Source organism: Bufo gargarizans, chromosome 1, assembly GCF_014858855.1.
Source record: "Bufo gargarizans isolate SCDJY-AF-19 chromosome 1, ASM1485885v1, whole genome shotgun sequence".
Classification (NCBI taxonomy): Eukaryota; Metazoa; Chordata; class Amphibia; order Anura; family Bufonidae; genus Bufo; species Bufo gargarizans.
Window position 1 is genome coordinate 256,302,102 of NC_058080.1, and position 25,413 is coordinate 256,327,514.

Genomic DNA, 25,413 nt, shown 5'->3' on the forward strand with positions numbered 1-25,413 from the left:
CATGCATGTCACACGTCCTGAACCTAGTCAAGCAGTTGCCAAATACCTCAGGGCCCAGGAGGTCTTGCAGCAGGCCAGGAAATTCTCTGGCCATTTTAGAAGATCTTACACGGCCATGGCTCATCTTGCTCATGTTCAGCGGCGACACCAGCTGCCCGTCAGATGTGTGATTTGTGACAGCCCGACGTGCTGGAAATCCACCTTGTATATGCTTGATAGGCTGCTCCAGCAGAAATGTGCAGTTATCGACTACCTGTACAAACTCTGCAGCAGGACAGGTTTTGGGGAGCTTGGTTTCTATTCACCGCACCAGTGGCTGCTCATGTGCGATGCATGCAGACTTCTGCGGCCATTTGATGAGATCACCAAACTGGTCAGTCGCAGCCAGGGTGCCATCAGTGACATTGTACCGTATGCCTTCTTTCTGGAGCATGCATTGCGTAGTGTCATTGATCAAGCCGTCGAGGAGCAGGAAGATGAGGAAGTCGCAATTCTGAATGAATTCCCAGGGGGGACTACTCCATCCGAGACAAGTCAAGAGGAGTCAGAGGAGGTTAGTGCCGGGGCGTAGGAGTAGCAAGAAGAGCATGCTTAAAACTTTTCTGTGATCCCTGGTGTTGTCTGTGGCTGGGGGGAGGAGACCGAGGACAACATTATCCTGGACGATGAGCAGGAGCCAGTCCACTCCACTGCTTCCAGTTTAGTGCGAATAGGGGCCTTCATGCTCCAGTGTTTGAAGAGGGACCCCCATATAAAAGCATAAAGGGCAAGGACCAGTACTGGGTGGCAACGTACTTAGAATCCCAGTACAAAAACAAAATGGCGGACTTGTTACCAGCATCACAGAGGGCTGTCAGAATGCAGCACTTCCAGGCCTTGCTTAGAGAAATGCTGCATTCTGTTTTTGCGGGCACTGGCAGAGGAATTTCCACTCACAGAGAAACAGTTGCGGGTACCAATCCAACAGCGCATGCAAGAAGAGGGCGGTTTAAAGATCTGTTAGTCACTGCGGATATGAGATCATTCTTGCAGCTAACCCATCGACTGCTGCCCTCTGGATCCAGCTTTAGGGAACGCCTAGACCAACAGGTGTCCGACTACATCAGGTTAACGGCTGATGTGGACGCTCTGAGAAGCGAGAAGCAATGGACCCCTGGACTCCTGGATGTGCAGGCTTGACCTGTGGCCATAGCTGGCACAATTTGCCATGGAACTCTTGGCTTGCTCCTTGTCCAGAGTCCTGTCCGAAAGGACGTTCAGCACAGCAGGGGGGATTGTGACCGATATGCTGAACACCGCCAGAACCTACCAGATCCCATTCACTAGCGCACTCGCCTAGCTCACAACAGTGTTGACTACCTCATATTTCTAAAAATGAATGAGGCATGGATATCGGAGTAATTCAACACATCTGACGATTCAACCACGTTTAATTGAATTTCCTCATGACAACCCACAAATATCCTCCACCACAAAGAACAAATAATGGTCCCTGTCTTAGGTAAATACAGCAGCATAAAAGGCCTTTTCTCTAATAGACCTCTAGCCACATAATCACTTGATCTTTTCTGTACGGTGAATGCATAATTTTTGGGGCCTATAGTCCACTGGCCTGCTGTAAAATTGATATCCAATGACTGTGTAATTTACCTCCAGCCACATACTTGTTCTTTTCTGTACGTTGAATGCATCATTTTTGGGGCCTGTAGTCCACTGGCCTGCTTTAAAATTGATATCCAATGACCGTGTAATCTACCGCCAGCCACATACTTACTTGTTCTTTTCTGTACACTGAATGCATAATTTTTGGGGCCTGTAGTCCACTAGCCTGCTGTAAAATTGATATCCAATGACCAGGTAATCTACCTCCAGCCACATACTTACTTGTTCTTTTCTGTACGCTGAATGCATAATTGTTGGGGCCTGTAGTCCATTGGCCTGCTGTAAAATTGATATCCCAAGACCGGGTAATATACCTCCAGCCACATACTTGCTTGTTCTTTTCTGTATGCTGAATGCATAATTTTTGGGGCCTGTAGTCCACTGGCCTGCTGTAAAATTTATATCCAATGACCGTGTAATCTACCTGCAGACACATACTTACTTGTTCTTTTCTGTACGGTGAATGAATAATTGTTGCGGCCTCTGAGGAATTCAACACCAGTTACGACCACGTGTTATCGAATTTCAATTATTATCATTAGGTTTTTGTTCAAGAGGGGGATTTCGTTATCCATGTTTTTAATCCAATTTAATATTTTTAGTTCTTTTAAACATATGTATTTGACCTATATTTGTACTGGCCTGCAGTAAAATTGATATCCATTGACCGTGTAATATACCTCTGGCCACATAATCACTTGATCTTTTCTGTCCGGTGAATGCCTAATGTTTAGGGCCTGTAGTCCAGTGGCCTACAGTAAATTTTTTATCCACTGACCGTTTAACATCTGTTGTGGGTAAACTGTTTGAAGGTTTTCTGAGAGATGCTATATTAGAGCATCTCAACAGAAATAAGCAAATAACGCCATATCAGCATGGCTTCGTGAGGGATCGGTCATGTCAGACTAATTTAATCAGTTTCTATGAGGAGGTAAGTTCTAGACTTGACAGCGGCGAATCAATGGATGTCGTATATCTGGACTTCTCCAAAGCATTTGACACTGTACCACATAAAAGGTTAGTATATAAAATGAGAATGCTCGGACTGGGAGAAAACATCTGTATGTGGGTAAGTAACTGGCTCAATGATAGAAAACAGAGGGTGGTTATTAACGGTACACACTCAGATTGGGTCACTGTCACTAGTGGGGTACCTCAGGGGTCAGTATTGGGCCCTATTCTCTTCAATATATTTATTAATGATCTTGTAGAAGGCTTGCATAGTAAAGTATCAATTTTCACAGATGACACTAAACTGTGTAAAGTAATTTACACTGATGAGGACAGTATAATACTACAGAGGGATCTGGATAGATTGGAGGCTTGGGCAGATAAGTGGCAGATGAGGTTTAACACTGATAAATGTAAAGTTATGCACATGGGAAGGAAAAATGCAAGTCACCCATACATACTAAATGGTAAAACACTCGGTAACACTGACATGGAAAAGGATCTAGGAATTTTAATAAACAGCAAACTAAGCTGCAAAAACCAGTGTCAGGCAGCTGCTGCCAAGGCCAACAAGATAATGGGTTGCATCAGAAGGGGCACAGATTCCCGTGATAAGAACATAGTCCTACCACTTTACAAATCGCTAGTCAGACCACACATGGAGTACTGTGTACAGTTTTGGGCTCCTGTAAACAAGGCAGACATAGCAGAGCTGGAGAAGGTCCAGAGGAGGGCATCTAAAGTAATAACTGGAATGGGGCAACTACAGTACCCTGAAAGATTATCAAAATTAGGGTTATTCACTTTAGAAAAAAGACGACTGAGGGGAGATGTAATTAATATGTATAAATATATCAGGGGTCAGTACAGAGATCTATCCCATCATCTATTTATCCCCAGGACTGTGACTGTGACGAGGGGACATCCTCTGCGTCTGGAGGAAAGAAGGTTTGTACACAAACATAGAAAAGGATTCTTTACGGTAAGAGCAGTGAGACTATGGAACTCTCTGCCTGAGGAGGTGGTGATGGTAAGTACAATAAAGGAATTCAAGAGGGGCCTGGACGTATTTCTGGAGCTTAATAATATTACAGGCTATAGCTAATAGAGAGGGGTCGTTGATCCAGGGAGTTATTCTGATTGCCTGATTGGAGTCGGGAAGGAATTTTATATTCCCCTAAAGTGGAGAAAATTGGCTTCTACCTCACAGGGTTTGTTTTTTTTGTTTTTTTTTGCCTTCCTCTGGATCAACTTGCAGGATAACAGGCCAAACTGGATGGACAAATGTCTTTTTTCGGCCTTATGTACTATGTTACTATGTTACCGTGTAATGTACCTTGAGCCACAATCAGAACTTCTTTTATTTCAGGTGAATGCCTAATTTTCAAGGCTCGTACTCCTGTGGCCTAAAATAACATTTTTCTAGGCACCGAAAGGGCACTTTTCAGAGAATTTCCCTTTAAGACGCATAAAAATGTCCCCTGATTAAGACACATATTTTTTGTTGGAATTTTTGTCATTGTTCCCCTCTAGTATGTCACTGTCCATGTTGTGGGACTATTTGTACACTTCTACTAAGTATTTGGTGGCTGCAAATATGACCTGAAGGTTTTTCAGGTTTGCCTGCTATTAAAGTTAATGGGTCCGCCGCAAACTTACGGTTTGCGAACATTTGATCGCGTTCACGAACCTTCCTGGCCGATGTTTGTCCATCACTAGTTATAAGTTCAGCCAACTCCACTGCAAGCACCGCAGCACAGAGATCCAGTCTGGGAATTGTGTGTTTGCAGAGAGGTTCCAGTTTGGTCTGGCTCATGACAAATCCTATATGGCAGTGGTATACCTACCATATAGGCAGACCATGCTGCTACTATGGGGCCCGTGAGGATGGGGGGCCCGCAGTGGAGGAGAGTCCCCGCCCGGTCTATCTTCCCCTCTCCCGTCTTCTAGCCCTGCCTAAAGCCTCCTAGCCCCCCTCCCGCCCCCGCCTCCTGCCTGCTAGCCCTGCCTCCCACCTGCTAGCTCCTCCTCCCGCCTGCTAGTTCCACCACTCCTGATACCTCTGGATTGCTACAACCCCGCCAGTAATGTGACCACTAGTAGGTGTGGACATTGCAGAGGTGTATGTGTGGGGGGAGGGGGGCCACTGAGCTTTCCCAGGCTTCTCCTCTGCACATATGCCATTCAGAACGGGAGGATGGCTGGTTGTCACTACATTATGTAATGTGACTCAGCTTTCCTGATGTCCTGCATGGCACAAGTGCAGAGGCATGAGAAGATATGAGAGTAAGTGGGAGTTGTGTTACTCAGCTTTCTCAGACTATTCTTATGTCTCTCCACATGTGCCATGCAGGACAGCAGAAAAGCTGGGTGCTATTACATCAGGGATGTCAAACTCGTGGCCCTCCAGCTGTTGCAAAACTACAACTCCCATCATGCCTGTGCATCCTACAGCTATCAGGGAATGCTGGGAGTTGTAGTTTTGCAACAACTGGAGGGCCATGAGTTTGACATCCATGTATTACATCATGTAATGTCACTCAGATTTCCTGCTATCCTGCAAGGCATAAATGCAGATAAGAACATGGAAAGGCATGGGGAGGGGTTCACTCAGCTTTCCCAGAGACTCATGTCTCTGCACATGTGTCATGCAGGATAGTAAGTAATGTCTGTGTCTCCCAGCTGTCCTGCATGACACAGAGGATGGGGTGAAGGGGGGCACTCACTTCCTCAAACTTTTCTCATGTCTCTGCGCATGTGCCATGCTGGACAGCAGGAAAGTTGGGTGGTATTGCATCATGTAATGCCCCAGATTTTTGTAAGAGGCAGCCCTGATCATCCAGCAACATTTCCAACACATATATATATATCAGACTGTCATGTTTCCCTCCAGCCACCAGAGGCCACTGTGGCTGAGTAGGACAGTGAGAGGAGTTGTTTCCAGAGGATAAGGAGTTAAGGTTTTTCCCGGGCTGAGCAGGGAGCCTGGGCTGAAGGTGTCTGAGTACACAGGAAGAAGGACGCTGTGCACTGAGAGGGAGATCCACAGGGAAGATTAGAGTGATTGCTCCCTGCCTGCTGACACAGTATCTGGGACATTAGAGTGTGTTTGCTCTCTGACTGAGCTGATGTGTCCTGGTGTAGAAGAGAGACTGCTGTAGTGTGAGGCACTTACCAGAGGAACTGGGAGTGAATTCCAGGCCCTGCCTGATTACACGTCCAGAGCTGCTGATTATCTCTAACCAGAGTTACAGAGACTACAAAGAGAGGCCAGAGCTGAGCCACGCTGAAGCAAGCAAGCAAGCAACCAGATCGGGACCCAGACTGTACCTGCCTGCATGTGCGGACACCGAACTGTGAGTGCACTGATGCTAACCTGAGCTAGGGCATAGTGGAATAGGATTTAGTTTAGTGCACCGTAGAGGTGCACCCCGGGTAGCGGGGACAGATAGGACTACCTAGAAGAGAGTAGCCTGCTATTGTCTGTACTTGTGTTTGTGATTCATTTGTGTTCTTTATGCAAATTTCCATTATCTTTATTGTGAATTCCCAAGCTGTTCATATTGTAAATCTGCTTCTCCGGCAGTTAGAGTTCTCTTTTAATAAAGCCGGTTTCTACTTCAGCCTCCTTGTCTGCTGCACTGTACTTGAGTCCTGCTCTACGGTCTCTTCCTCTGCTGACCGTTACAAGTGGCGCTGCGAGCAGGGTACAGTCACAGAGATGAAGGCAATGTGCATGATGTTAATGTGAGTACCTCAGGCAATGGTGGAACCCTTGCAAGGGCCCTTCCTATTGGCACGTTGTTCAACTTGCTACCCAAATTTGATGGCCAGAACATGACACTGTCAGACTGGGTGACAAGGTTACAGAGTGCTGTTAGGATTTACAATGTCAGCCCAGAACTACAAGTAGAAATTGCTTTGGCCGCTCTCGAGGGTGAGGCCCGAAGAAATGTTCTCCTACAACCAGAAGCCACGCGCAATACATTGCAAGAGATGGTGAGATTCCTGGAAGAAATATATGGGGAAACAGCCAGTGCAGGGCACCTCCGGGCGAAGTTTTTTTACCGGATTCAACGGGAAGACGAAGGTGTCTCTCAGTACGCTACAGCCCTACAGGAAGTGTTGGCCGAGGTACAAAAAAAAGAGGCAGATGGGGTTACTGGCATGGGACCCATAGACCGGATACTGCGGGAACAATTTATTCTGGGGCTCTACAGCAATCCCCTGAAACAGGCTCTGCGGGAACGAGTCAGAGTAGACCCTACCCTAACCTTTCGACAAATTTTGGCAGAGGCCGTGACGCGAAACAAAGAAGACGGCTATGCTTCTGGAGTAATACGGACCCAGACCGTTACACCCCCCGGGGTTACGAGAAATGAGGAAGCCCTCGTCAGAGTGGTACAAGACTTGCAGAGCTCCCTGAGTGCCATGCACGAAAAGTTGACACACCTGGAGAAACGGATAGAGTCGCGCCATACTACTGAGGCTGCCTATCCAGCCCGACAACAAACCTATCAGGCGACTCCGTGGGTTCCTACACCCGAATGCCCTTATGCTAGTTTACCATACCATCAAGCCCCTCATTTACCCTTCAGTGGGGCCATCCAGCCAAGCTCTGAGGGCACCTCCCACTCGCAGGCAAAAAGTGGGCCGTCAAGGGGCAGTGTTGGCGGTGTGGAGATCTAGGACATTTCGCCAGAGAGTGTCGGAATAATCCAGCTGGACGCCAAGAGCCGCCGTTAAACTACCGACCCCTGCAGTAGTGGGGCGTACTGCAGGGGCAGTGGAGAGCCAAGTTACCCAGCAAAGCTCCGAACACCTGGTCGCAGGGTGCCCCACTATACGAGCTGAGTTCGAAGGTGTTCCTGTCGACTGCTTAGTGGATACTGGGTCTCAGGTGACAACTATGCCCGAGTCATTCTTCTACCGTTACTTTCAAGCGCTGGCCAAGCCAGAACGAGAGACACTGGTCCGGGTTACAGCGGCTAACCAACAACAGATTCCTGTCACAGGGGTCGTGTGGATGAATGTACGGCTATGTGGACAGGAAGTGGGGCGGAAAGGTATCTTGTTGGTCCCCGAAACGTTCAAAGAAGATGTGCCGGTGATAATGGGCATGAATATCCTGCGAGAATTGGATCAGATCATGTTCACCAAACGGGGGCCGGGTTACTGGAAACAAGCCACCCCGCACAAACCTACCCAGAAAGCATTTCAACGGCTAATCCGTTTTTGTGGAACACAGAAAAGTGTACCAGCACACCAGGCGGTGGGAACGATCCGAGCGCCAGGAAAGGCTACCTTCACCCTTCCCCCTGGTCGGGAGACCATGCTGACGTTACCCGTGGGAACTTTCCGTAATCTTGAAGGCATGGAGGTGTTCGTTGAACCAACAGGCCTAGGAGAGCTGGGTCAGGACGTCCTGGTGGCCCGGACACTGGGAGTGGTCCAGAATGGACGAGTACCCATAAGAGCTGTGAATGTGGGATATCTAGAAGTTACCTTGACGCCAGGGGTGGAACTGGCTCGTGTGTACCTACATCAGGGAGAAATCCTGAGTCAGAGAGAAGTGACTCTAGCTCCGGTAGGGGATGCTGGTTGGACCCTGGCAGTTACTGCCAGTGCAGAAGAGGCGCCGACCCCAGAATGGAATGGGGGAACCATCTTGGGTCAAATGGAGATAGATGTTAAGGCTCTCAGTTTAGACCAACAGCGAGCAGTTGAAACCATGCTGTGGGAGAATCAGGCTGCGTTTGCCCGCCACGCCGATGACTTTGGCTGCACGAATGCTATCACACATGATATACCGACGGGGGACACTCCACCAATTCGGGAGAGATATCGACAGATTCCGCCCAAGTTGTACCAGGAAGTGAAGACGCTATTGAAACAGATGATAGATTCCGGAGTGGTGCGGGGAAGCCAGAGCCCTTGGGCAGCCCCAGTGGTGCTTGTCAAGAAGAAGGACGGCACTATTCGATTTTGTGTGGATTACCGGCGGTTGAATGCTTGCACTGCGCGAGACTCATATCCTCTGCCACGCCTCGAGGAGTCTCTGACGGCTCTAGGACGAGCCAAATACTTCTCCACCCTGGATCTAGCAAGTGGGTACTGGCAAGTACCAGTGGCTGAGCAGGACAAGGCAAAGACAGCATTCATACTCCCCATGGGGTTATTTGAATTCAACAGGATGCCATTCGGACTGACTAATGCCCCTGGAACCTTCCAGCGGCTGATGGAGAGATGCCTGGGAGACCTGAATTTTGAAGCCACTCTGATATACCTAGACGATATCATCGTATACTCTGCTACTTTTCAAGAACACTTGAATCGGCTAGGGCAGGTACTCGAGCGACTGCGATCCCATGGCCTGAAGGTAAAGCCAAAGAAGTGTCATCTCTTCAAGAGGGAGATCGAGTACCTGGGCCATAGGGTGTCCCAAGACGGAGTGCTACCGTCCCAAGACAAAGTGGCTGCAATACGACAATGGCTAGTACCGAGAACACTGCGTGAGTTGAAGGCCTTCCTGGGACTGACTGGGTACTACCGGCGGTTCATCAAAGACTACGCAAAAATAACGGGCCCTCTGAATGAGTTGTTGAGAGGAACGGCTGGGCAACCCAAGGGCCAAAGTATCCCCTGGGGACAGAAACAGGAAGAGGCCTTCCAGGCCCTGAAAGAAGCCCTGACATCGGCCCCCATCTTGGCTTATGCCGATTTTGATAAACCATTCATCTTAGCTACTGATGGCAGCCTCTACGGACTTGGGGCAGTCCTGTCGCAGGTACAAGATGGACATGAGAGAGTGATCGCTTATGCCAGTAGATCCTTGCGAGATACGGAGCGAAACCCCCATAACTACAGTTCCTTCCGGCTGGAACTCCTTGCCCTGGTGTGGGCTATGACGGAGAAATTTGCAGGATATCTGACAGGAGCTAAGATCTTCGTACGGACGGATAACAATCCCCTGGCCCATCTGGGTACTGCCAAGTTGGGAGCCCTGGAGCAACGCTGGGCGGCTCGCCTCGCAAAGTATGACTTCTCAATTCGCTACCGCTCCGCTACAGAGAACACTAATGCTGATGGTCTCTCGAGGGTTACTTTTGAAACTCCAGTAGGGGATATGGATGAACAAAAGGAAGAAGATGAAACTCCTGACTTCCGCAAGTTCGCTCCCCCAACAGTCGCGGCCCAGACAAGTGGGGAGGCCCGTAAGCTACCCAAAGCATTGGGGAGAACTAATGAAGAATGGGGCAGATTGCAAGATGAAGACATTGGACTGCAGCAAATGAAAAGCTGGGTAACCCAGTGCAGGAAACCCAACAAAGAAGAAAGGACTGATCTGGATGCCGAGATGAAGTCCGTTCTACATCAATGGGACAGACTGGAAGTGCATGGAGCTGTTTTGTTCCGCAAGTGGCAACAGCCTGCCGACCTAGAGGCGAGGTGGCAGGTAGTGATACCCAGAAGAATGGCACGGGAGATAGCCAAAGAGGCTCATGAGTTTGGAGCTCACTTCGGGCCAGTCAAGACATACCAGTGGCTGCAGCGTTATGTGTATTGTCCGCGACTGGAGGCCACAGTTGAAGAAGTTTGCCGACAGTGTCGAGTGTGTGAACTCACGAAGAGTACAGAACAGAGAGCACCCCTACAGTCCATCCAGACCACAGAACCGCTGGAAGTGTTGATGATAGACTATCTTCTTGTGGGACAATCGTCAAGAGGTCCACAGTATTGCCTGGTCATGATCGACCACTTCTCCAAGTTTGCAGTAGTCACCCCAACTCGGGACCAGACGGCCGAGTCCGCTGCACGAGCCATTTGTCAAGACTTCATTCGGGTCTATGGGTGTCCAAAGCGGATCCATTCAGATCAAGGGGCGTGCTTTCAAGGAAAAGTGATGGAAGAGCTACATCGACTGTACGGCATTGAAAAATCCAGGACAACTCCTTATCATCCCCAAGGAAACGGAGCCTGTGAGCGCTTTAACCGCACATTGCTGCAAATGCTGAGGACACTAGAGGAAGACAAGAGGGCACACTGGCCTGACTACCTGCCAGAATTAGTCTGGGCTTACAATAATCGTGTCCACACCACCACTGGTTACACCCCATACATGTTACTGTTCGGTAGGGCTGGTCGAGAGATCGTGGAATTAAACCTAGAGCAGCCAGAAGACCTAATAGAGCGATCAACCACCTCATGGGTGAAAGAACACCGTCGGCGTCTCCAGACCATTCGCCGGTTGGCAGGTCAGCGATTACAGGAGAGAGCTCATACAGACCGTCCTCCAGTTCAGGAGGTTCCATTGCAGCCTGGGGATCGGGTACTGGTACGAGAGAAACGTCCCAGAGGCAAGTTGAGTGAGCGTTGGGAAGTACAGCCGTATAAAGTGATCAAGAGAGTGTACCCTAATGGTCCGGTCTACGAAGTGCAGGTTGAGAATGAGGAATTTGCTTCACAGACTCTACATAGGAATATGTTACGGCCATGCCGGTCCAAAGATCCTGCACCTGTTCAGAGGACACCTCCTCCTGCCCCATACTCAGAACTTGTTATCTCTGATGGAGATTATGGTGAAGACTGGTGGACTGCTCCCAACACTGAAGAAGCCTCCCAGGTTACAGGTGATGAAGGCACTGTCACAGAACCATTGCCAGCCCGTAATGGAGAGGGGCCCTCGGACACACCGAACCTCCTATTGTGGTGGATGAATCCAGACTGGCAGTTCCTAGTGGAGAGAGTCAGGTCGTAACAGATAGCCAGGACCTCCGGAGATCCAGTAGGCTTACTGCAGGGGTTCCACCAAACAGGTACGCTGCTGATGAGTTCATTTGGTCCACCTGTATGCATTGTGGACAATGTTGTACTGCTGTATAAAAAGTTACACTAACCATTATTTCTATGGACTATATAGCAAGGCCGAGGACGGCCACCTTTAAGTGGGGAGGCATGTAAGAGGCAGCCCTGATCATCCAGCAACATTTCCAACACATATATATATATCAGACTGTCATGTTTCCCTCCAGCCACCAGAGGCCACTGTGGCTGAGTAGGACAGTGAGAGGAGTTGTTTCCAGAGGATAAGGAGTTAAGGTTTTTCCCGGGCTGAGCAGGGAGCCTGGGCTGAAGGTGTCTGAGTACACAGGAAGAAGGACGCTGTGCACTGAGAGGGAGATCCACAGGGAAGATTAGAGTGATTGCTCCCTGCCTGCTGACACAGTATCTGGGACATTAGAGTGTGTTTGCTCTCTGACTGAGCTGATGTGTCCTGGTGTAGAAGAGAGACTGCTGTAGTGTGAGGCACTTACCAGAGGAACTGGGAGTGAATTCCAGGCCCTGCCTGATTACACGTCCAGAGCTGCTGATTATCTCTAACCAGAATTACAGAGACTACAAACAGAGGCCAGAGCTGAGCCACGCTAAAGCAAGCAAGCAAGCAAGCAACCAGATCGGGACCCAGACTGTACCTGCCTGCATGTGCGGACACCGAACTGTGAGTGCACTGATGCTAACCTGAGCTAGGGCATAGTGGAATAGGATTTAGTTTAGTGCACCGTAGAGGTGCACCCCGGGTAGCGGGGACAGATAGGACTACCTAGAAGAGAGTAGCCTGCTATTGTCTGTACTTGTGTTTGTGATTCATTTGTGTTCTTTATGCAAATTTCCATTATCTTTATTGTGAATTCCCAAGCTGTTCATATTGTAAATCTGCTTCTCCGGCAGTTAGAGTTCTCTTTTAATAAAGCCGGTTTCTACTTCAGCCTCCTTGTCTGCTGCACTGTACTTGAGTCCTGCTCTACGGTCTCTTCCTCTGCTGACCGTTACATTCTTGTCAAAATATGCTGAACACCGCCAGAACCTACCAGATCCCATTCACTAGCGCACTCGCCTAGCTCACAACAGTGTTGACTAGCCCAAACTTCCTCAAAAATATGCTGAACACCGCCAGAACCTACCAGATCCCATTCACTAAGGCTACTTTCACACTAGCGTTCGTCGGTCCGCTCGTGAGCTCCGTTTGAAGGGGCTCAAGAGCGGACCCGAACGCCTCCGTCCAGCCCTGATGCAGTCTGAATGGATGCGGATCCGCTCAGACTGCATCAGTCTGGCGGCGTTCAGCCTCCGCTCCGCTCGCCTCCGCACGGACAGGCGGACAGCTGAACGCTGCTTGCAGCGTTCGGGTGTCCGCCTGGCCGTGCGGAGGCGTTCGGATCCGTTCAGACTTACAATGTAAGTCAATGGGAACGGATCCGCTTGAAGATGTCACCATATGGCTCAATCTTCAAGCGGATCCGTCCCCCATTGACTTTACATTGAAAGTCTGAACGGATCCGCGCAGGCTACTTGCGCACTTGCGAAATTTTTTAAAGTTATTAATGCAGACGGATCCGTACTGAACGGAGCCTCCGTCTGCATTAATATGATCGGATCCGTTCAGAACAGATCCGATCAAGCGCAAGTGTGAAAGTAGCCTAAAATGTGTCTGTTGGGTTCCGGCATGAGTGCTGCCATTTTGTAGAACAAAATACTGCTGCATGAGATGGGGCAGGGGAGAAGTTAGGGAGGGTAGTGAGAGGAGCCAGGGTGCATAGTGGGAGGGACTAGGAACAGGCATTGGGGCACAATTTAAATTCTTGCTATTGGGCCCAATGATTTCTATGTACGCCCCTGCTATATGGCATTGTTCTTTGACGTCAATAGTCTTTGACCAGTCGTGCCACATGGACACGCCTATCCACGGACACGACCGGGTCATAATGATGCCATCACTGTCATTAGTATCCTGACCTGCGGACACCACTACCGGCCTATCTATCCAGCTATTTTATGGGCATGCAAGCACTATCGATCCTAACTATCTGTTGCATATGTGATATCATCTAATTTTGCATATTGAACAGTGACTCTGTATATACTTTGATGTGGATCGGTAGTTGCTATCAGCTGATCTACTAGTAAATACTGTCATGCCATTGATGTCCGATTCACCTGCATATTTTCGGTCTGGTATAAACGTATAGGCACTGTCCTATTACAAAATTGGGTCATATACCTAGATACAGTCATGTGAAAAAATTAGGACACCCTTTGAAAGCATGTGGTTTTTTGTAACATTTTTAATAAAGGGTTATTTCATCTCCGTTTCAACAATACAGAGAGATTAAAGTAATCCAACTAAACAAAGAAAACTGAAGAAAAGTCTTTTCAAGATCTTCTGTAAATGTCATTCTACAAAAATGCCTATTCTAACTGAGGAAAAAGATAGGACACCCTTGCCCCTAATAGCGAGTGTTACCTCCTTTGGCTGAAATAACTGCAGTGAGACGGTTCTTGTAGCCATCTACCAGTCTTCGACATCGGTCTGAGGAAATTTTACCCCACTCCTCAATGCAGAACTTTTTCAGCTGTGAGATGTTTGAGGGGTTTCTTGCACGTACAGCCCTTTTCAAGTCACCCCACAGCATCTCAATGGGATTCAAATCTGGACTTTGACTTGGCCATTCCAGGACTCTCCATTTCTTCTTTTTCAGCCAATCTTTGGTTGATTTACTAGTATGTTTTGGGTCATTGTCATGTTGCATGGTCCAGTTCCGCTTCAGCTTTAATTTTCTAACTGATGGTCTCACATGTTCTTCAAGCACCTTCTGATACACAGTAGAATTCATCGTGGATTCTATGATGGTGAGCTGACCAGGTCCTGCTGCAGCAAAGCAGCCCCAAACCATGACACTTCCACCTCCATGCTTCACAGTTGGTATGAGGTTCTTTTCTTGGAATGCTGTGTTTGGTTTACGCCAAACATGTCCTCTGCTGTTGTGTCCAAATAATTCAATTTTGGACTCATCTGTCCAAAGAACATTATTCCAGAAGTCCTGGTCTTTGTCAACTTTATCTCTGGCAAATGTCAGTCTGGCCTCGATGTTTCTCTTGGAAAGCAAAGGTTTCCTCCTTGCACACCTCCCATGCAAGTTAAACTTGTACAGTCTCTTTCTGATTGTAGAGGCATGTACTTCTACATCAACAGTAGCCAGAGCCTGCTGTAGTTCTCGAGATGACACTTTAGGGTTTTTGGAGACCTCTTTTAGCATCTTGCGGTCTGCTCTTGGGGTGAACTTGCTGGGGCGACCAGTCCTGGGCATGTTGGCAGTTGTTTTGAAAGCCCTCCACTTGTAGACTATCTTCCGGACAGTGGAATGGCTGATTTCAAAATCTTTTGAGATCTTTTTAAATCCCTTCCCAGACTCATAGGCTGCTACAATCTTTTTTCTGAAGTCCTCTGACAGCTCTTTTGCTCTCACCATGGTGCTCACTCTCACTTCAACAGTCAGGAGCACACCAAACTAAATGTCTGAGGTTTAAATAGGGCAAGCCTCATTCAACATGCAGAGTAACGATCTACTAATTATGTGCACCTGGTGTGATATACCTGTGTGAGATCTGAGCCAATTTAAGAGGGAATACATGTGAGGGTGTCCTATCTTTTTCCTCAGTTAGAATAGGCATTTTTGTAGAATGACATTTACAGAAGATCTTGAGAAGACTTTTCTTCAGTTTTCTTTGTTTAGTTGGATTACTTTAATCTCTCTGTATTGTTGAAACGGAGATGAAATAACCTTTTATTAAAAATGTTACAAAAAACCACATGCTTTCAAAGGGTGTCCTAATTTTTTCACATGACTGTATATGATTTGGTATACCCCAATTTGGCCATAGTTTGTAGCACGAGATGTGTGAATGATCCTAGGCTCTTTTCATCAATACTGAGACCTTTTTTCACCTACCTATTCATTATCTCTTGCTAACAGTAATTGATCATAGCTTTCTATCAAACTGATTGATCAGTGTTTTTAAGCTATTGGCCTACTTTAATTTATTATATGTTCCAATTTATCTCTGACTACTTTTGAAAGAGAAATGTAATTATTAAAAAGAGAATAAATTCATATATGTATAATAATTTCTATAATTTTCTATGGTGATAGATATTCTCTGTCAAATATGTCCCCTGATGAGCCTGACACCAACCAAGCAAAACGCGTAGGGACGGTATTGGACATTTGACTTGTTTTGTTTACACTTGGTAATAGGGTGTTGTTTATCACCTACTTTGGGTATTTATATATTTATATCTTTTTTGTGTTCTTGTGGTGTAGATTAGCCAAGGTGTCCTCGTTAGGGTTCCCTGGTACATAGACATCTACCCCACGTTAGGGTTAACTAGGGATACCAGGAGGCACGAGAGACGGGATCGCCCCTATCGGGGCGGCCATTCCGTATTTAGGCAGGGCTGCTACACCAGGGCCAGAATTAGGGTTACTGCCCCCAGGAGGTTCTTATTAACATCAACTAACCTGATTGCAAACATCGTGCAAGTAAATCTGCCCCTAGATTCTGATTTTCTTTTTCTTCTTATTATTTACTATATACTAGAAGGGTGTAATAACTGTTTTATATATAAATATTAAAAGTTATATTTTAGAATGATGGTAATACTGTGAATCCCTATTGTTCATGACCACATTCCACTATAGAATCCTTGAACAGGACTATGTTCAAACTGTGAATACAAAGCTTCAAGAGACTTCTTCCAACCTGTCCACAGGTCCTTTTTATCCATGGGAAGCAGATCATCCCAATCAGACGTCACTGTGGTGAAGTCTCTTAACATCATTTTACCTTGGATGGTAACAGGCACTACGAATCCCAGAAGATCATGTAAGCTGTTTATGGTGGACAGGACTCCTCTACGTGTGATTCATGTGAAGGGCTTTTCTTCCTTGCTGATTTGGAAGGTGAATGTGTCTGCCTTAAAGTCCGACAGCAAACCGAGGCTCCGCTGTATGGGAAGGGAGTCGGTGCTAAGATCCAAGTCTTTTAGATCATTTGAATGTTCTTGGGGTGAGAAGGCTTCCATTAACTCGCGGCTGTTGGAGGCAATTTTGTGCAACCTCAAATTAGATAGCGCAAGCATTTCTTGAGCCCTTTTCAGGAGACTGATTGCGGTCTCGTTCGTGGGTGTGGATTTCAAGCAGTCGTCCACGTAGAAATCTTTTTCCACAAAGGATGTGACATCTTAGGTTACTTTCACACTGGCATTTCACGGATCCATTTGAAACGGATCCGTCAATAAAGTGACTAAACGGAGACAAACAGAAGCCATTCAGACAGATCCATACAAACGGACCTGTCTATAAAGCGGATCCATTTGTCACGTTCATTTCTGTTTTTGCATCCATTTAGCTGATCCGTTTTGTATTTATTAGCATCTCAAAGTGTCCCCCCACTTCATGTATTCAGATCCCCAGGGTTGTCATTAGCTTTGAAGCATTTAAATGCTCCCTAGCTAATCTCTTGGGGGCCGTTTGGTTGAAATTCCAAGTCGGTCCGGTTTCAGCTCTGATCACAGACCACACCTTTCGGACTCTTGTACACGACTATATGCACTAAAAGATGCATAGTGTTTGTTAGTGGGCCATATGTCCCAGATCACCATTGATTATGTGTACGGGAGTACATAGCATCATGATGCTGTCCATGTTGTGCCCCACACTGGGCTATTGCCCCGCACTCATATGATCTTTTAGGCTAGACCATAGCCCCACGGGCAGCTCGACTTGCAAAGCATCATTGTAAACTATGATGATGTGTACTCCCGTGTGCACGATCAATGCCACTACGGGACATATGGCCCGCTCATGGACCGTATGTCTTGGAGGGCATACAGTTGTGTACAAGAGGCCTTAACAGCAGTATGTCCCTTGTGGTAATCACACTAGTTATGTCAGAACGTCATCGGGAAATCATTAATCAAACTGTAAAATTACAATTTATTAATGAATTCCTGATGATGCTGATGGACCGTGACTCCCACAAGAGATCGAACAAGCATTTGCTTGTTCATGTGCCAATCAGAGGGTCTACGATCAATAAAGAGCCAAAAGATAGCTCATTATTGATGGTCATGTTCATGGTTCAGCCACCTTTTGCACTAAGGCTGCTTTGAAAAAAAAAAAAAAACTACCAAGGGTGTTATAATAAACGCACAGTAGTGAGCCTATGGTAGTTTTAATTTCACCGCAGCTGGAGTGCCCAAGATTACTGTTCCCCTGTACAGGACAATGAAAACACAGACACAGTGTATTAAACTATAATACGACATTATCTGACCTGCGATTCCAGCTATATTATCTATGCACTTATGTGTCCGTGCAATCTGATTTATGTCGGTGAGACAACCACTGACTTTAAATCACGCTTTAATAATCACCGGCTAAGCATAAGGAAAAAACGGCTTGACCTGCCAGTGTCAAAACATTTTGTTGACTTTAAACACATAGAAAGGGATTTGAGGTGTTGTATCATCGATTTTATACCAATGCCTAGGAGAGGTGGCAACAGAACTAATTTGTTTAAAAAAAAAAAAAGGGAGTTGAAGTGGATCCATACACTGAATTCCCTTAAACCGCATGGTCTGAATGTAGACTACAAAATTGGGGTTGGCTAGGGCTGTGGCTTGCCCTATTGCTGCATATTGTGATGTCGACCGCACCTGAGTATATTTTGTGATTATTTGTACTGGACAAAATACATGTTCTCTATGAATTTTCATGTTTTTAATTATTGTCTATTTTTTCATTATTTCCATTATAGATGGTATGCCACGGAGTATGGAGTGAGGAAACCTGAGGCTGCATTTGTGAACGGCGTGCTGCTGTAATGTGCAGAGGATGTTTGATTTATTTTTGTTCATATTTGGGATTTTTGCAGTTACAGTCCGTTATTCACATGGCAAGTGGTTATGAGGAGAACCCTCTTAAAAGTGGTGATAGGTGGGTTTTGATCGCGGACACAGTGCGACTCTGCACTAACGTGCAGATGCGCAGTTGGTCTGAGGTCCCGGGTGGAGGCTCCACTTCTTTGGTTGTGGTAGCCCTCACCCGACCCCACTTAGCCACTCATACAGTTATATGGCACGAATATGTGCAATTACCACCTTCATCCTGTGCGCACCTGACTATGCTGCCATTTACGCATGCGCTTGTCAGTAAAGGCACTATTCTCATATTAGCAATGGCAGATTGGACATCAGGGCTGCAGTACGCCGCCGCAGCATTGCGATTATACCGAAACCCGGAAGTATGAAGTGTACATCATTCAGACATGCGCAGTTGCGCTTTAGGCACGCCGGATCGCACGAGTTATGGCAGCCATCCACGCTCCGTCTCCTCCTTCACCCTCCGTCTGCAATACCATGTAGTAAGCACTTTATTATCGATCACAGCTGGCACTGTTAATGATATGATTAGTAATTATGGATTTGTGTAAGAGTTTTTATACACTGCAGAATCATGAGTACACTTTGTTATTTGGATACTTATAATATGATCATGAATTAGTGATTGTCTGTGCTACACTTCATTATTACGTATATGTATTGTATTTTTTATCAAATAGATTTTTAATTGTTATGAATTGAACACATGTTTTGTAAATTGATATGACTTAGTATAATGCTATATATACTCAGTATTTTGTCTGTACACACTGCTTGAGGAAGGCTCCTGCATAGAGCCGAAACGTCACATGTCCCATTTGGGTAAATAAAGTAATTTTTTGCATTTTTTACTTTCTGGAGTGCTGCCCTTTTTTACAATTTTTATCTATTTGGATTGGCTTCTATCCATATTGGGCCAGCTGCACCCTTTTGTCTACACCAGTGACGGTGCTGCCACTTTGTTTTTTGTTTGTATATATATATATACAGACGTGGACAAAATTGTTGGTACCCTTTGGTCAATGAAAGAAAAAGTCACAATGGTCACAGAAATAACTTTAATCTGACAAAAGTAATAATAAATTAAAATTCTATAAATGTTAACCAATGAAAGTCAGACATTGTTTTTCAACCATGCTTCAACAGAATTATGTAAAAAAATAAACTCATGAAACAGGCATGGACAAAAATGATGGTACCCCTAACTTAATATTTTGTTGCGCAACCTTTTGAGGCAATCACTGCAATCAAACGCTTCCTGTAACTGTCAATGAGACATCTGCACCTCTCAGCAGGTATTTTGGCCCACTCCTCATGAGCAAACTGCTCCAGTTGTGTCCGGTTTGAAGGGTGCCTTTTCCAGACTGCATGTTTCAGCTCCTTCCAAAGATGCTCAATAGGATTGAGGTCAGGGCTCATAGAAGGCCACTTTAGAATAGTCCAATTTTTTCCTCTTAGCCATTCTTGGGTGTTTTTAGCGGTGTGTTTTGGGTCATTGTCCTGTTGCAAGACCCATGACCTGCGACTGAGACCAAGCTTTCTGACACTGGCTAGTACATTTCTCTCTAGAATTCCTTGATAGTCTTGAGATTTCATTGTACCCTGCACAGATTCAAGACACCCTGTGCCAGACGCAGCAAAGCAGCCCCAGAACATAACAGAGCCTCCTCCATGTTTCACAGTAGGGACAGTGTTCTTTTCTTGATATGCTTCATTTTTTCGTCTGTGAACATACAGCTGATGTGCCTTGGCAAAAACTTCGATTTTTGTCTCATCTGTCCACAGGACATTCTCCCAGAAGCTTTGTGGCTTGTCAACATGTAGTTTGGCATATTCCAGTCTTGCTTTTTTATGATTCGTTTTCAACAATGGTGTCCTCCTTGGTCGTCTCCCATGTAGTCCACTTTGGCTCAAACAACGACGGATGGTGCGATCTGACACTGATGTTCCTTGAGCATGAAGTTCACCTTGAATCTCTTTAGAAGTCTTGCTAGGCTCTTTTGTTACCATTCGGATTATCCGTCTCTTAGATTTGTCATCAATTTTCCTCCTGCGGCCACGTCCAGGGAGGTTGGCTACAGTCCCATGGATCTTAAACTTATGAATAATATGTGCAACTGTACTCACAGGAACATCTAGTTGCTTGGAGATGGTCTTATAGCCTTTACCTTTAACATGCTTGTCTATAATTTTCTTTCTGATCTCTTGAGACAGCTCTTTCCTTTGCTTCCTCTGGTCCATGTCGAGTGTGGTACACACCATATCACCAAACAACACAGTGATTACCTGGAGCCATATATATAGGCCCAATGGCTGATTACAAGGTTGTAGACACCTGTGATGCTAATTAGTGGACACACCTTGAATTAACATGTCCCTTTGGTCACATTATGTTCTGTGTTTTCTAGGGGTACCATCATTTTTGTCCATGCCTGTTTCATGAGTTTATTTTTTTACATAATTCTGTTGAAGCATGGTTGAAAAACAATGTCTGACTTTCATTGGTTAACATTTATAGAATTTTAATTTATTATTACTTTTGTCAGATTAAAGTTATTTCTGTGACCATTGTGACTTTTTCTTTCATTGACCAAAGGGTACCAACAATTTTGTCCACGTCTGTATATATATATATATATATATATGTATATATGTATATATATATATATACATACAAATTACAAATGTGCAAAATTTTGAGGGGAGGTGGACTGTTGCGGGGTAGGTGGTCTGGGGCTGGCAATGGTAGCCCCCCTGTCCTGTCAATTATCTGAGATAAAACTACGGGCCACAGGAAAGGATGCAGAGCGAAATTGTGGGGTGTGGAGAATGGAAAGGTCTGAGGAGGAGGGGACCCAAGCATGTGTAGAGGTGGAGGGAGTTTGGAACGAAGTGGGAGGAAAATAGTGGGGAGGAGAAGTAGAATAAGAGACAGAAGGGAACACATGCTCGGGGGGGTGGGGGTGGGTGGGAATGGGAAGGTTGGCGGTAATGGGCACTGGTGTGGGATGGGGGTAGGTGCGGGATGGGGGATAGGTGTGGGATGGGGGTGGGGGGCGGTGCATAATTTCCCATGACCCGTTCTCTAGCATGATCTTAAACTCATGCAACTGCTCGGGCATCATTGAGTCCATCAAATTAATTATGCTTAGCCCATAATGGGAGTTAGGGCTGCATTGAATCGCCGACTCCGCCCCCTCTCAGCAGCGAATCAAGTCAGCACTAAACTCCTTCTGATATTCGGCAAACGACCTCTACAAAGTCCACATAATCATTTCAATTTGGCCTACCAGATCTCTGCCTGCTCACCAGGGCTCTCAAATTTGGCTCGACACCTAAGAGCCTCCGTTGAGCCGAGGGATCCGGTATGGGACCTGGATTGTCCTGAGCCGATGCATGAGGGACATGAGGGCTGGCGGTGGCGATCTGTTCCGGTTCCGCCTCAGGAGGTTATTCAGGCTCCTGAGTGCTAATGGTAGTTTTGTAGGAAAAAAAAAGGAAAGTAAAGAATTGTCCTTTAAATACAGCATCCATGTTCTATGCTATTGCTACCTTATACCTTATGGGGCAGGCCAAAACAGGGAAGCCAAACGCTCCGCTGTCTCAAACAGCCGCTTACACTCAGACAGAGAGAACAGTTGTCCCTCTGACTGTAGGGGGCTGGCCAAAAGAGGGGAGCCAAACGCTCCGCTGTCTCAGACAGCCCCTTACACTCAGATGGAGAGAACAGTTGTCCCTCTGACTGTAGGAGGCTGGCCAAAGGAGGGGAGCCAAACTCTCCGCTGTCTCAGACAGCCCCTTACACTCAGACGGAGAGAACAGTTGTCCCTCTGACTGTACTCGGCTAGCCAAAACAGGGGAGCCAAACTCTCCGCTGTCTCAGACAGCCCCTTACACTCAGACGGAGAGAACAGTTTTCCCTCTGACTGTACTCGGCTGGCCAAAACAGGGAAGCCAAACGCTCTGCTGTCTCAGAGAGCACCTTACACTCAGACGGAGAGAACAATTGTCCATCTCACTGTAGAGGGCTGGCCAAAACAGCGGAGCCAAACACTCCGCTGTCTCAGACAGCCCCTTACACTCAGACAGAGAGAACAGTTTTTCCTCTGACTGTACTTGGCTGGCCAAAACAGGGGAGCCAAACGCTCCACTGTCTCAGACAGCCTCTTAAAATAAATGCTTTTTACAGTCCTTAAAAAAAAATTCCTTCTTGGTGCCATTGTACTTCACAGGAACCCCAGGGCCGCCATATAGATGTATGTGGGGCCTGAGGTTGCTCCGGAGCCACTCGGGGCCTGAACCTCCTTGTTATAGTCCCTCCTGGATAGATCGCCAATGTGTGGTAACCTGTTTGACTGTTGAAAAAAACATAAAAATTTGCATGATGTAAGGTTAACAACAATATGAATGTAGTAAAATACATATTGCTGTACTTACCACATCTCTTCAGAGCCGCCACAATTTAGATCCCCCCAGGTCTCAAAAAGATCAGAACATATGTCCCTCCAGAGCCAATGGATGCGATGATGATTATTGTGGTGGGGGTCGGAGTGGTCCCATAAAGATGGACGCGCCTCCACAAGTTGGATGAGGAGCTCGTTATCAATGTGAGGGACCCCAAACTCATCTTCTCTGGTGGAGCCTCTGGAACCCTGAAAGAAAAAGAAATACAAAATTAACTGAAAATCCGAAAATAGAATGCAAATTACAACTTCTTAATCAAGACTTACACATCTACGACCGCCACGCGCACTTCCATGAACTCTGGAGGTGACTGGGGGATCCTGGCTTGTGGCTCTAGGTGCAGGTTGCTAAAACAAAAACTAAAAAAGGTTTAACCATAATGTATAAAAATATACAGTACAGACCAAAAGTTTAGACACACCTTCTCATTCAAAGAGTTTTCTTTATTTTTATGACTATGAAAATTGTAGATTCACACTGAAGGCATCAAAACTATGGATTAACACATGTGGAATTATATACATAACAACTGAAAATATGTCATATTCTAGGTTCTTCAAATTAGCCACCTTTTGCTTTGATTACTGCTTTGCACACTCTTGGCATTCTCTTGATGAGCCTCAAGAGGTAGTCACCTGAAATGGCCTTCCAACAGTCTTGAAGGAGTTCCCAGAGATGCTTAGCACTTGTTGGCCTTTTTGCCTTCACTCTACGGTCCAGCTCACCCCAAACCATCTCGATTGGGTTCAGGTCCGGTGACTGTGGAGGCCAGGTCATCTGGCGCAGCACCCCATCACTCTCCTTCATGGTCAAATAGCCCTTACACAGGCTGGAGGTGTGTTTGGGGTCATTGTCCTGTTGAAAAATAAATGATGGTCCAACTAAACGCAAACCGTATGGAATAGCATGCTGCTGCAAGATGCTGTGGTAGCCATGCTGGTTCAGTATGCCTTCAATTTTGAATAAATCCCCAACGGTGTCACCAGCAAAGCACCCCCACACCATCACACCTACTCCACCATGCTTTACGGTGGGAACCAGGCATGTAGAGTCCATCTGTTCACCTTTTCTGCGTCGCACAAAGACACAGTGGTTGGAACCAAAGATCTCAAATTTGGACTCATCAGACCAAAGCACAGATTTCCTCTGGTCTAATGTCCATTCCTTGTGTTCTTTAGCCCAAACAAGTCTCTTCTGCTTGTTGCCTGTCCTTAGCAGTGGTTTCCTAGCAGATATTCTACCATGAAGGCCTTATTCACACAGTCTCCTCTTAACAGTTGTTCTAGAGATGTGTCTGCTGCTAGAACTCTGTGTGGCATTGACCTGGTCTCTAATCTAAGCTGCTGTTAACCTGCGATTTCTGAGGCTGGTGACTCGGATGAACTTATCCTCCGCAGCAGAGGTGACTCTTGGTCTTCCTTTCCTGGGGTGGTCCGCATGTGAGCCAGTTTCTTTGTAGCGATTGATGGTTTTTGTGACTGCACTTGGGGACACTTTCAAAGTTTTCCCAATTTTTCAGACTGACTGACCTTAATTTCTTAAAGTAATGATGGCCATTCGTTTTTCTTTACTTAGCTGCTTTTTTCTTGCCATAATACAAATTCTAACAGTCTATTCAGTAGGACTATCAGCTGTGTATCCACCTGACTTCTCCACAACGCAACTGATGGTCCCAACCCCATTTATAAGGCAAGATATCCCACTTATTAAACCTGACAGAGCAACCTGTGAAGTGAAAACCATTTCAGGTGACTACCTCTTGAAGCTCATCAAGAGAATGCCTAGAGTGTGCAAAGCAGTAATCAAAGCAAAAGGTGGCTACTTTAAAGAACCTAGAATATGACATATTTTCAGTTGTTTCACACTTTTTTGTATATATGTATATAATTCCACATGTGTTAATTCATAGTTTTGATGCCTTCAGTGTGAATTTACAATTTTCATAGTCATGAAAATAAAGAAAACTCTTTGAATGAGAAGGTGTGTCCAAACTTTTGGTCTGTACTGTATATGTATACTTCTTGACCACCCCAGACACAGAGCCATCAGCCACCGCAAGAGCCAGCAGCCCCCCTTAGTGCCAGCAACCCCCCCCCTAGTGCCAGCAGCCACCCCCAGTACCAGCAGCCCCCACAGAGCCAGCAGCCCCCCTAGGGACAGAATCCACCCCTAGTGCCAGCAGCCCCAAATAGTGCCAGCAGTCCCCCACAGAGCCTTTAGCCCCCCTAGGGCCAGCAGCTCCCCCAATGCCAGCCACCCCCCCCTAGTGCCAGCAGTCCCCCACAGAGCCATTAGCCCCCCTGGGGCCAGCAGCTCCCCGAGTGCCAGCCACCCCCCCCCCCTAGTGCCAGCAGCCCTCACAGTGCCAGAAGCTTCCCCAGTACCAGCCCCCCAGTTCCAGCAGCCCCCCACAGTGCCAGCAGCCATCGCAAGTGCCAGCAGCCACCCCCAGAGCCAGCAACCCCCACAGAGCCAGCAACCCCCCCCCCCTAATGCCAGCAGCCCCTGTCCCAGGGTCAGCAGCCACTGCCAGAGCCAGCATCCCCCCTAGTGCC